A 14,216-nucleotide genomic window follows, 5' to 3' on the forward strand; every position below is an offset into this window, starting at 1 on the left:
TTTTGTTAGTTACTTTTCATCAAGCGTAGAATTTTCCTTGATTTGCCCAATAATGTCTCTTGGGTGTTAGATATTTGAGTTAATATCCAGATAGAGAGTAGATGCCTAATGGCAAACTCTTCACTCCAGTGCTGAGTTTTCACCACACTTTATGAGCTGGTTGTGAAGGAAATAATGATTTTCCCACCCAAAATATATCATCCCTGGAAATATTCCAGTTGATGGTCATGAAGCCAAAAAGCAATAGTAATGAGATTATCAGACTCTGCAAAGACAGACAAACTAAAGAAGATTCCAAACCCATGCCTGCCAAGTTTTCCCTTATTTGGAAGTAGCTCGTATGAAATTCTGGAACTCTGTACAGGTCATTCTCAATCTGCCCGTTAACTTTCCTGTTTTCTGTCTTCTTGTCTACCTATGTCAACCTTTCTTAATATTTAAGCAGTTTTCAGGAAATTCAGTTTTAAAATGACAGCAAATCAGCTTTGAATTTGCAAAAGCTTCACATTTCAGAGGTGATACTAATCTAAAAAAACACACTATTATCTGTGTAATTTCCAATTGTTGCTGGAAGCATTTTGCTGTGGAGACCATTGCCGGCTATTAAGTAGAGGAGACTTGTTTTGGTTGCCAGAATTAGCTGAAATTAAGATCCTTTGACATCTTCTTACAGAAAAAAAGTCAGTTTCAGTACAAACAATCCAGAATTTAATACATTGTGACAGGTTATAAAGTTCTGTGCATTTGAAAGAAAAGCTTTACTGGTGGAATAATGTGTTTCTAATTTACACTTAATAGGCCCATGAAGTTATGACTAGAAGGACATTAAAGTAATGAGGAAATTCCAGTTATAGACACCTTCTGTAGAGATCTTAAAGATTATGATTAGGGCAGTCATTTTCCCAAGTACCTTATATAGCTAAAGCCAAAATGAAGGTGTCCAAAGAAAGGAGACGAGAAGCACAATAGGCTTCAGTTTAGAGGGCCAGGAAAGCGTTTTTGAGATAGCTGCTCAACCCAGATGTGGTGGATTTTATGAAACTTAATGAATGCTGTGTTTACTGAAGACCCCCAAGGGTCAGCACCGGGTGCTTTTCCATGAGGGAGGAAGGATCGATCATCAGTGCCATGAACAATAAGAAAGGCAGTATCATTTTTGTGGTTAAACCTTTTCCCCAATACAAAAGAAGAAACATTCTACTTTGCCTTGGTTCTTTGTCCCCACAATTGTCACCTTCTCCATCCTCCCCATAATGAACACAATGCACAATTGTTTCATTCAGTGCTTTCAGCATTTAGAAAAGTCTCAGTGCTACTGTGTCATTTAAAATGTATACTAGATGGCAAGAAAATTGGGAGTGTGTTATTTGATATGACATTGGGTAACCATTCTTATAACATGAATTGATATCGAGATAGAGGAAGTGGCTGGTGCAGAACAGCAGAGAACATGCTCATAATGAAAGGCATATGATTCACTGCATTGCCAATATGTAGTTTCCTGTCCTTTTGTGAGATCAGTTCTCAACAGTTAGTTGATAGAAATGAACCTGCTTTCTGACTAAAAAGTGATTGGAATCTCATTCTGTTATTGCTTATATTTTGGGTGTCATATTAAACATGGGAGGTCAAAACATCTTGGGTGCCATATTAAACATATTAGAGGTGGTCAACACATCTCCACTTAGGTGTTAAGAGATCTGGCAATTTTGTTCTTTTTTTTTAAAACAAAGTTTCTCCAGTAAGAGTTTCATGGCTCTCCTCTTCTTCCTCCCTCTTTGCCTATCAAAAAATATTTTTTGAGCACCCTCTACAAGCCAGGAATTTTCTAGGCATTGGAGAATGAGGTCCTTGTGTTCACATGTACCATGGTTAGGCTCTGATCCTCTTTGGCTTGTTGAAGTTCTGTTCCATCAAACAGCATTTTCTAAGCCTTCATCTTACCTGAGTGTGTGTATATATATACACACATGTATATATAAAATATGTATGCATGTACATATGTATATATGTATATGCATGATAGGTTGCAAAGGACATTGGTAGAAGTCACCTTCTACCTAGAAGTCTGAGTTTACAGTTTACAAGTCACCATATTACTATTGAAGAGTAGAAAATGTCCAAAGAAAACAAAAAAATGCTATGCCAGCAGCTTTGCTTCCCAAAAGCCCATCTCTTTCTGACTTTCCTTCAGGAGGCATGAGATTTAGTTACCAGGTACAATTTTCTTCTTCACCTTCCCTAAGGAAGGGTGTCTTGGTGACACTTGACAGCTGGGCAATGAGTTCAATTCAGCCAGAGAAAACAGACCTAGCTAGCAAGTTGTCTGGTGTCCAATAGAAAGATGATCTTCTTTTCTTTAAAATCTTTTTGCCAGTTTGTTATCTTGGGACGTTCTGGAATCCACTTATCTACAACTGAAATTTCCTTCAAGAATAAATATGATAGAATTCTTTCTCATCCCTCTGTGGTCATCATCCCTTAATCAATAATAAAACTTTCAGAAATAGCATCAAAGGCCATGGCGACCTCATTCATTCAGAATGCATGATGCTTTTTCATTGCACTCAGAGGAGGTTCTTACTACAATAGCATGAGAATATCCTTGTTAGACGAGGGCTGGAATCTGGGTTTGTGCTGTTCTCAGCATCCTGAGAACTTGAAAGCTCCAACTCCACTCAAAGTGAAATCATAATATTCTGAAAGAATTTTGGACATAAACTAGGGTAAACTTGGATAACAAGAATCAGCCCTTGTTTGTGGCTGAAACAGAGATACGCTATTGTCACTGCTTGGGCTTTTAGAAAACTAAATTCCTGATAGATTGAAATTTGGCCCCCAGCTTGCTCTGTGATTTCTTTCAGAGTAGGCCCATGCAGTGGACAATCTTATTTATTTTCTTGCAAAACCTCTCATTTGAAATTTCAGAGTTGGAAAGAATCTTACAGGTCATTTGTTCTTATCTTCACCCCTCCCAAATTCAACACTTGTGTCTCCTAAAAGACCAACTATGGTGACAAATAACTCACTAGTTTGTGATACTTTAAAAATGCCTGGCACTGGTGTATGCAATGAGATTTGTACAGATAATTGATGGAGGAATGAAAAGATGCACCCAGTAGCCCAAGTGCCAGGGGTCAGCTCAAGGTGTGGGAGGTATTTACCAGAACTGGCTGGTTACATCCATGGCTTCACCATGACAATTAGAGAGAATTAGAAGAATAAAATCACTTTCTTTTTAGCTGAAGTTCCGAGTTAAGCACGTGGATGTTGCTTGCTGCCATTTTTCTGTCACCCTTGTTTCTTGAACGCGCCTATACAATTCATGCCACTTCTGAAATCTACACTTCGTAGTCATTATTTTAAAAATAACAGTATTTCCTTTTGCATATGCACTGAGAGCTGAATAATTAATTTGTTTACTATTTAACACATGCCTATTATCTACAAGATACTCAAAAATAAATGAAGTCAAACACCTTAGTTGGCTTCCCATCTGTAAGAGATATACGAGGAAAGATACTACATTAAACTCTCTCTAAAGGGAATTTCGTCAATTGTTTCAAAAAATTGTAAAAGTGTTAATACCTGGCCAGGTGTGGTGGCTCATGCCTGTAATCCCAGCACTGTGGGAGGGTGAGGCTGGAGGATTATTTGAGCCCAGGAGTTTGAGACTAGCTTGGGCAATATAGTGAGACCATGACCCTACCAAAAATAAAAATAAAAAAAATTAGCCCAGGAGGATGGCACACACCTGCAGCCCCAGCTACTTGGGAGGCTGAGGCAGGAGGCTCGCTTGAGCCCAGGAAGCCAAAGTTGCAGTGAGCTGTGATTGCATTACAGATTGAGTGGCAGAGTGAGACCCTGTCTCCAAAATAAAAACAAACAAACAAACAAACATACTCTTTATTCTTCTAGCAATTCATCCTAAAAATATGGATTATAATAACAAAAACTGGAAATAATGAGTTTATCACTAATAATAATAATGGGAAATTGGATCCAAATGCCCAATATGAGCTGTCCAGGTAATTAACAGTAGCTTGCTCTAACAAATCATCCAAGACCTCAGTGACTTAACACAGTAACTGCCTATTGTTTTGCTCATGATACAGTTGGAGGTGGATGGTTTGGCAGCCTTCCACTCGGTGGTTTAAGGATCCTAGCTCATTCTGTCTTGTAGTCCTACTCTCTTTTAGAACCCCAAATTCTTCCTCTAGATCCCCTGAATTCATCCAAGTGATGAATAAAGAGAAAGAGCAAACAGGAATGCCTGGGTAGGTAATGGGCTGGATATGGCTTGAATCATTCGGACCACATTCTTTGGCCAGAACCTGGTTATACGATCACAGCTACCTTTAAGGACAGTTAGAATCCTTACAACTGGGAAGTATAACCCTTCGCTAAGACCAAGAAGAGGAGACAGGATTGGTGAGTATCTAGCTGATCTCCGGAATAGCCCCAGATTGGCTAAACACTTAGGCTATGATCCTGACTTGGTAAAAAATAACGTATTTGCAAATAAAAATCCTATTACGTTGGTACAAAAGTAATTGCGGTTTTTGCCATGGAAAGCAATGGCCAAAATCGCGATTACTTTTGCATTAACCTAATGGAAGCCATACATCAGTGCTTCTTCCTGAAAGGTGGGATGCTAAGGATCTTCCTTTTCTATACTGCGCTTTTTAATATTCCTGGGGTCGGGAGTAGGGTATGGATTGGGAGATGTTGATCAAAGGGTATAAAGTTTTACTTTGGTTGAATAAATTCTAGAGACCTATTGTATAGCATGATGACTCTAGATAACGATGCGTTGTACACTTGAAAATTGCTAAGAGATCTTAAATATTCTCACATCAAAAAAAAGCATATGAAGTGATGGATATGTTAATTGCTTGATTTAATCATTTCACAATGTATGATGTATATCAAAACATCATGTTGTATACCATAAATATATAAAATTTGCATTTCTCAATTATATTTTAATTAAGCTGGAGAAAAAGTAACTTTACTTTAGAATAGGCCCCTCTAATAGAAATATAATGCAAATAACACAGGCAATTTTAATTTTGCTATTTTTCATTTTCATTTTAGCTTTTGATATATTAGTTTTTATTGGTTACATTTTGAAATGATATTTGGGATATATTATGTTAAAATGTGTATTAAAAATAATATCACTTGGTTCTTATATTTTTACAAGTGTAGCCTCAGAGAATGAGAAGCAGCCTGAGGTAGACTCGCTAACAGTCAGAAGGACATCCTCACAGGAGGATGTCTCAGACGTGTGGGAGGCAGGAAAAACTCTATGAAGGAGGTGGCTTTGGGATTGGGCCTTGAAAGATGTTATCAGTACAGGAGTTCCCCCTTATCCGCGGTTTTGCTCTCCGCAGTTTCAGTTACCAGTGGTCAACCATGGTCTAAAAATATTAAATGGAAATTCAAGAAATAAACAACTCACTAGTTTAAATTGTGTACCATTCTGAGTTCCCTGAGGAACTCTCTTGCCGTCCTGCTCCATCCCTTCTTCATTTCACAAAAAGGAAAAGGGTGAGTACAGTACAGTAAGATATTTTGGGCCGGTGCAGTGGCTCACGCTTGTAATCCCAGCACTTTGGGAGGCCGAGGCAGGCGGATTACTTGAGGTCAGGAGTTCAAGACCAGCCTGGCCAACATGGTGAAACCCCGTCTCTACTAAAAAATAAATTTAAAAAAATTAGCTGGGTGTGGTGGCGTGTGCCTGTAATCCTAGCTACTGGGGAGACTGAGGCAGGAGAATCGCTTGAACCTGGGAGGCGGAGATTGCAGTGAGCTGAGATTGCACCACTGCACTCCAGCCTGGGCGACAGAGCGAGACTCCATTTAAAAATATATATATATATATTTTGAGAGAAAGGGACCACAAGTATGTAACTTTTATTGTAGTATATTGTTATAATTATTCTCTTTCATTATTAGTTATCCTTGTTAATCTCTTATTGTGCCTAATTCATAAATTAAACTTTACCATAGGTATGTATGTATAGGAAAAAACATCACAGACATAGGGTTTGGTACTATTCGCGGTATCAGGCATCCACTGGGGGTCTTGAAACGTATCCCCCTCGGATAAAGAGGGATTACTGTAATACTATTGATGACCGCAATATCGGCAACACCCACTGTTTATCACAAGCTTGCCACTCGTCGGTCACCCTGCTAACCGCCAGGGGTCGGTAGCGAGGCGGAGATGGACTTTCTGAATGCGGGAACAACCGCAGTAGCTGCAAAAGCAGAGACCTGCACAAAGGACTATGTACACTTGGAAGTATTTGGGGTGGAGTGGGAGGTAGGGGACAGGAACCATAAGGTGTTAAACTCTTACGAAGTAGAAGAAAAGGCAGGGGGCAAGTTGGAGTCAAGTTTAGAAGCATCTTAAATAGGAAGGGAAAAACTTTATATCTAGTTCCGTGAGAAAATGTGGTGATAACAAAACACTCTGGAAGCGCTGTGTGATAACGTGTCCAACACGCACTGACTCACTATGAGAGAGGTACTAATAGTCACGTGAGGTTTCACCACGGGGAAGTGTCCTGACACGTGCATGTTAGGCAATTTCAATGCCTTGTGAACGTCATAGAGTGGATTTACACAAACCTCGACGGCAGAGCCCACCACACCCCTGGGCTGTGTGGCATAGCCTGTTGCTCCTTGGCTACAAACTGGAACAGGGTGATACTGTACTCAATACTGTAGGCAGATGTAACACAATGGTACGTATTTGTGTATCTAAATATAGAAAAAGCACAGTAAGCCGGGCGCGGTGGCTCAAGCCTGTAATCCCAGCACTTTGGGAAGCCGAGACGGGCGGATCACAAGGTCAGGAGATCGAGACCATCCTGGCTAACACGGTGAAACCCCGTCTCTACTAAAAATACAAAAAAAAAATTAGCCGGGCGAGGTGGCGGACGCCTGTAGTCCCAGCTACTCGGGGGCTGAGGCAGGAGAATGGCGTAAACCCGGGAGGTGGAGCTTGCAGTGAGCTGAGATCTGGCCACTGCACTCCAGCCTGGGCGACAGAGCGAGACTCCGTCTCAAAAAAAAAAAAAAAAAAAAAAACCACAGTAAAATACAGTAGCAAAGCTTTAAAACAATAGTAAGTGTATGGGGCACTTACCATGACTGGAGCCTGCAGGACTGGAGGTTGCTCTGGGTCCCTGACTGAGTGAGTGGTGGGTGAATGTGAAGGCCTGGGCATGACTGTGCACTATCGTAAGCTTTAGAAACACTGCACACTTAGGCTATGCTGAGGTTATAAAGTATCTTTTTCTTTCTTCAATAATAAATTAACCTTAGCTTACTGTAACTTTTTTGCTTTATAAACTTCTTAGTTTGGACTCATTTGTAATAACACTTAGCTTAAAACACAAATACATTGTATAACTGTACAAAAATATTTTTCCTTATATTCTTATCCTACAAGCTTTTTTCTATTTTTAAATGTGCTTATTTATTTACTTCCTTTTTATACCACTGCCTTCCACTCCCACATCTCATCCCATTGGAAGGTCTTCAGGGGCTAGAACGCCCATGGAGCTGTCATCTCCTGTGGTAACAGTGCCTTTTTCTAGAATGCCTCCTAGAGGACCTGCCCGAGGGTGTTTACAGGTAACTTTTTAAACCATAAGTAGAGCACACTCATTAATAACCATCAAAAGGATAGTATAGAAAATGCATAAACTAATAACAGTCTTGATTATCATCATCATGTATTGTGTACTATACATAATTGTATGCACTATACTTTTACATGACCAGCAGCGCAGTAGGTTTGTTTACAGGAACATCACCACAAACGTGTGAGTAATGCCTTGTGCTACAGCGGTACGACAGTTATGATATCACTAGTTGATAGGAATTTTTCAGCTCCATTATAATATTGTAAGACCACCATCATATATGCAGTCCATCATTGACCAAAACATCATTTTTATCTCTATTATCCCCATTTTACAGATGAGGAAACAGGTACAGAGAATTTAGGAAGCTTCCCAATGTTAAACAGTGTGTGACAAAGCCCAGATTTCAACTCCAGTATTTCTGGCTCCAAAATCTACCTCTTAATCACTCACAAAGACTGCACCATTCGGAACCAGAGACCTGGATTCTCATTCTAGGCTCTGCACTCACTCACTGGGAGACTTGAAGTCCTTCTCTGAGTCTCTGGTACCCTCAGCTTCCTCCTCCATCCATTGAAAATGGTTCACACCTTGTTGATCTTAAGGTGTCACTGTGTGGATGGAATGACACTGGGCACATAAAGCATGAGTTATACTGCCTGGCACAGAGCAGATGATGCCCATAAAAGCTGGTTGCCCCCCAAAATGCCATTGGAAGTCATTTTGGGCCTTTAAGTGGGGCAATGAGATGATTGGACTTATACTTTCACATGCATGTTGGAAATACTCATCTTCCCTGATTAATCTGCCAGAGATTGATTGCAGCTGGGAGAAATGTGTTGCAAGAATCCAGAGAAGAGGCAGTGAGGGTCTGAGCAGGGACAGGGGCAGGGAGAAAGCAACGGTATTATTGAATCTAAGATTTTAGAGCGAAACAGGCACTATGGGCCGTATAGTACAAACTATCCTCATTTTATAGAACAAAGGGGCCCCTACCCAGACTTAAAGGACTTGTCCAAGGAGAAGCTGTGGGACTAGTCCAGGGCTTCTAATTTCCTGATTCACTGATTTTTCCTCAACTCAACCATTGCTGATGTCTCACTAGAGTTTTCAACTCTTAATAAAAATAACAAAGTATATCTATTTTATGTAAATCATATACTTTCTACTCTTCAATAGCTTCCATGGACATTAATCTCACTTGATTTTGCCAATGACAATTCTCCTCCACCGCCAAAGGAAGGTAGCACACTGGAGTTAGAATTATCCTACACTACAGATAGGTAAACTAAGGCATGGAAGATGATTCTAATTTCTGGCTCAAATTCTCTCATCTTTACTTCTACATTAATTCTTTAAATTTTGTTTTTTAAGTGTTATCACAATGTTGATACAAGAATGGTATTCACAGAATTTCGTCCTGAACAAAATTTCATAGGGGCAGAGAGGTTTTAAAAATGTACCTTCATTTAGAAAGGTTAATGGTTGGGGTTTACTTGAAATTATGTCCAAAGAAAGACTTTGATCACAGGATACTGTGATCAGTGGGAAATTGTATGTTTGTAGTTGTTCCGTTTTAATTATGGTGAATGAAAGTATATCTTGCTTAGAAAGTATGCTGAGATGCTATCTCTTTCTGTTCCTTCCAGAGGAAAGAAATCAAATCGTATGTTTATAGAATTTGTTTTCTTGTCTGTGGCCAATTGCTAAATCCTACCACAGGGGGGCGCAGGAAATGTTAGGCGCTTTTCACAAAACGGACACTAGGTGGCGCCGCTCTGCTAGTTTTCTTCATGTCTGCTTTTAATTTCGTCTTTTTATTCCTTTGTTTAGTAGTAATTGAAATGGTTAGCTTTAGCGATATAAAATGTATTTTTATTTTCCCATGCTTTTCTTAATATGTCTGGGTCTGACATTTTGGCTTTATAAAAGCACGCTAAGAGAAGTAGAACCAGTTATTTATGTTAATATGTTTTCTTTACATTACATAAAATAGTTGTATTTTCTTTCACAGTATTTTTCAGGAATTCAAATATAAGTCTAGATTGAGTTTTCCATTTTTGTCTGTCATTGTCTCTTATTCTTTAGAGTTTTATTGGAAATTACATATTAGTTTGATTTTAAAAGAGGAGACATAATTCTGAATTGTATCAGAACAGCAAAAATCTAACAAAACTTAAAAGCGGAAGAGAAAAATAGGTATCAATAAAGGAGCTGGGAATGGATTCTCCTATTTAAATTTGCATAAGGAGGAGTTTCTCCCAGCCTTATTAATTATTTAGTGAACTAGTTGTGTGTCTGTGAGTGATGCCCCTCTCTGGAGTTTGGATTCCTAATTATAAAAACGAGGCAGTTCCTCTAAATGTTTCAAAGATCTCTTTGCAATCTGAAAAGTAGTGAGATTATGAGTATATTAACAAACTTATGCCCTCTGCCTGTTCCAAACACAATTCTTGAACATACATGCATAAACTGTGACTTTTCAAAAAAAATCTAGATAATTCTCAGTGGCACAAAATATGCAGTTATGAGCCCCAGCCAACTTTTCAATGCATGTTACTCGACTGGCGTTCTTGTGAGAATGAAGTCTGAACATGGAGGAATAAGTCGCCTGCCCTGGGAGAATCGTGTCCCTGGAGCAAAACTTGCTGGCTCCATCCCTGACTAGCTGGGAGACACTGACCTGTCAATTAGCAACGGCAGTGAGCTCCACAGCAGACCCCATGAGGAAGATGTGGAGAAGAAAAAGGCCAGGCCCTGTACCCCAAAATCTATGAGGGGCACAAGTTGTCCTGTCTTGGGAGGTTAGTAATACTGGGGAATATGTGCCAAATGATATCGGATCTGTGTTCCTGACCTGACCCCTGCTCAAACCATTGCCCACAGCTGTGATCCTGAGAAGCGGTGCTAAGCCATCACTGGGCACTGGCTGGGTCTGGGTGGAAATCATCGACTTAGGGCAGAGAAGACCAGACGAAGGCTGGAGAGAGATATTCATACAATTGTTTAACATTCTTTGCCAACTGGTAGCAAATGTTAGACATCATGATCAAAGGTGTTATGTTTTCTGTTGAACAAAAGAAAGTGGCAAAGCTGTAAATACATCAGGTTCACATAGATGTTCACTAGCCTGGAAGCAAATAATAAAAGTCCTCAAGACATACCCTCCTTGATGAAGTCCACTGGAGCTGGTAAAACGTCGAATGTGAGCTCATCAAACCAAACGGTGCATATGGAACCCTTTTAAATGCCTGTGTTGGCGACACAGGGCTCTTTCTAACCTCTTATAAAATAGAAACAGTTGCACACTTTAGTGCATGGTACATGGACTGATCACCAAGACTAAATGAGTTGCTGAAAACCGTGAAGACTGTTAATGTTACAAAAACAGTACACACTTGGAATAATTTTGTCCCGACTGTCATATGGGCTGAACCTGGTAAAAATGTGGTGTGCCTTTCAGAGCCCCAGTGCACTTCCTGGTGATGTGGCCAGCAGAGCCCCCGCTCTTCTGGGCTAGGGTTGTGCGTGGGCTTTGGGGAAGCAGGAGATTGGAAGTGAGTGATACAGAATCTGAGTTTGGAAGCTGAGGCACTGAAATGAGGGAAAGGGTGGGGGATGCACCGGCAGCCACTGAGATGCAAAAGCTCATGAACCAAATCTTTGGGTTTTTTTTTTTTTTTTTCTTTGAGATGAAGTTTCACTCACTGCCCGGGTTCAAGCGATTCTCCTGCCTCAGCCTGTGGAGTAGCTGGGATTACAGGCATGCTCCACCATGCCCGGCTAATTTTGTATTTTTAGTAGACACGGGGTTTCTCCTTGTTGGTCAGGCTGGTCTTGAACTCCCGACCTTAGGTGATCTGCATGCCTCCGCCTCCCAAAGTGATGGGATTACAGGCGTGAGCCACCGCACCCAGCCCAAATCTTTGTAAATCAAGAGCAGTTCATGTCGATTCAAGATGGTGGCAGCAGTGGCAGTGAACAAAGATGTGAGACTCCTTAGCAGAGAGCTGGCCTGCCTTCCTGATTGATCTTAAACCAGTGATTCCCAAAGGGTGTTCCTGGGCACTCTAGCACTGAGGGATGTTAATGGATGAGGAGAATAAATGTTTTTTCAAATTCATTTGGAAAATGTGGGATTAAAAAAAGTCAACCACATTTATTTGCTTCTAGGAACCTTTCATATGCTACCACATGTTACTTTTTATTCCTTTTTTAAAGGAGTATTTATGGTGTAGGGTTTCCTAAACTTTTGGAGTATGGAAACTTAAAAAAAATCATTGAGTATCTCGTGACAAGTGTTCTGAGAAATATCTCTTGGAAAATAATATCCTAATGCATCCTAATTTATTTTGGATTAAATTCTATTTTAGCATTATCAGTATAAAATTTTCAGGATAAAATAATTGACAGAAAAGTGAAGGATTTATTAAACCAACTTATTTGGTGACATGCAAGCAAAGCCAGAAGGATTATTTTGATTCTTTTGTTTGAATCCGTTGTGAGCATAGACACACTCCTAAAAAAGGCACTGGCCCCATATTTAGATTATTTTTCTCTCACTCAGCTACGCGAAGTTGCCTCTGCACTCCACACAATTGGGCCTGGCCTAAATGCTGCCGCTGCCTTGGAGCCTGGTGTCAGTTTGGTTGTCAGTCGAAGCAGATCTTCTGCCATGATGAGAATAAGAAGAATAAATACAGTTCCTGATTTCCAAGTCAAAGACAGTGCAAATTGATATTACACAGTAAAATGCAATGAGATTAAATCAATAACATCTGCAATAAGGCATAATGAAGGTAAAATTATATCTCTGGCTTCCTGAACAGCTGTGAATCTATTTTTAATGATCCTCATTTTTGGCAGTCAGCTAACAACTTCTAAAACGTCCTAGAAATTGGATTGTTAAGCAGATGAGCACGGCAGTGGCTCAGAATGTCATTAATTTCAGCTGCCTTATCCATCTGCATAGGTGAGACAGAGGCATCGAGAACTTACCACTCACCCACCTACCAAGCACCCCGCTCGCAGCCTTGGATGGCCCCCACAGATGCTGAAGACAGCAAGGCAGGGGAGCTGCGGGCAGGGGAGCTCCCTGGAGAACCACAGACTGTTGAATTAAGGACAGAAAGGAAAAGTAGTTCTGGCCTTTGTAATGCCAATTACAGTACATAATTGGCTTGCATGTCTCCAGTGCGCTATAGAACCTCATAACCACTGCAGAGAACTGGATGCTGTCATGATCCCTCAGTTTATCAGCGGGGCACTGAGGGGCCTTGAGATTGCTCCGCCCAGGACTTGGTTAAGGTCACACTGCCAGCAAGTGCCGGAGCCAGGACCCAACACAACTCTTATTCCAAAGCCAGGACCATTTCCACGGCTCTGCCGGTCTTCTGCGTATTTGAATAGTACCCATGGGAAAGGCACCATGAAAAATTTGACATTGAGGAAATGTGAACACTCAGGATCAGCCATGTTCTTCTTAGCTGCCTGGCACCTTTGCACTTGGCTGCAGCTTTTACAAGCTGTGCCTGGGAAACAGGCATTGATCTCTTTGGTTGATCGTTTTCAGCTTGCTTTCCTTCTCTGGGCTGGCAGGGATAGGGGTGGGAGGTGGCGTCCCATGCTCTGCACACGGTTGTATTTTGTGCATCCCATGGACAAATTCTCAGATCCCAAGTCAAGCTTACAGGCTCAGGGGCTCAGGAGGCTCCAGGCTCAATGGTGTTCCAGAAGGCTCCACCTGAGGGTGGAAATTCACCTTCAGACCCCTTCCCTGCCTGTGTGAGAGCTGAGAGAGGGAGATGAATTCCTTACGCTCTCCCCTGTGCTGGGAAGCAGTGGTGTTGAGAGAGATCTATGTGTCGAAGGTGGAGCTGCAGCTAAGATGACCAGCCTAGTTTATGGGCTTGTTCCACCGCCTGGCTTGCTTTTGGCAGTGGAGCTGCTCTTTTGCTGCCTGAAGTATGCGACAATCAAGAATTTGATGGTGCAGAGGGTGAGGCTGTGACATGTGTTTGGATTGGAGAAGAGTCTGGTTCCAGGAGAGTCATCCTATGACAAATGGGACCTGAATGGTTGAGTAAAACAATATAAATGGATACTTCCTTCAACAAGGAAGCCTCCCGGTGGCCTTTCTGATTTGATGGCGGGAATGCTGTTAAGAGAGGTGGAAACAGCAGAGGGAACTGGAAGGTCTGTTATAATGGAACAATACAATCAAATGCTAATGGGTAAAACGATGCCTGATGTGCTCAAAAACTAAGGCTGGCATCTGAAGACGTGAGGGAAATTGGAGGGATTAAGGTCCACGTGAAGGTGAACAAATCATGCTCAGAAAGAGAAGGCAGGAGGGGCCCAGGGAGAAGAGGGAGAGCAGATTGCCAGGCCCAGGAGGACTTAGTGGGCTGACTGCAGGGGCCAGGGGGCCGTGCAGCGAATGAGAGGGATCCTCGCAGCTGTGTCGGGACCTGCTTGTCATGCCAGGGGAGCAGTGTATCTCCTAACGTGCAGGGAACAGACCCCTTTCTTCTGGTTCCTCTGTCCCCAGTGGTT

The sequence above is a fragment of the Theropithecus gelada genome, chromosome 3, assembly GCF_003255815.1.
Source record: "Theropithecus gelada isolate Dixy chromosome 3, Tgel_1.0, whole genome shotgun sequence".
NCBI classification, from domain to species: domain Eukaryota; kingdom Metazoa; phylum Chordata; class Mammalia; order Primates; family Cercopithecidae; genus Theropithecus; species Theropithecus gelada.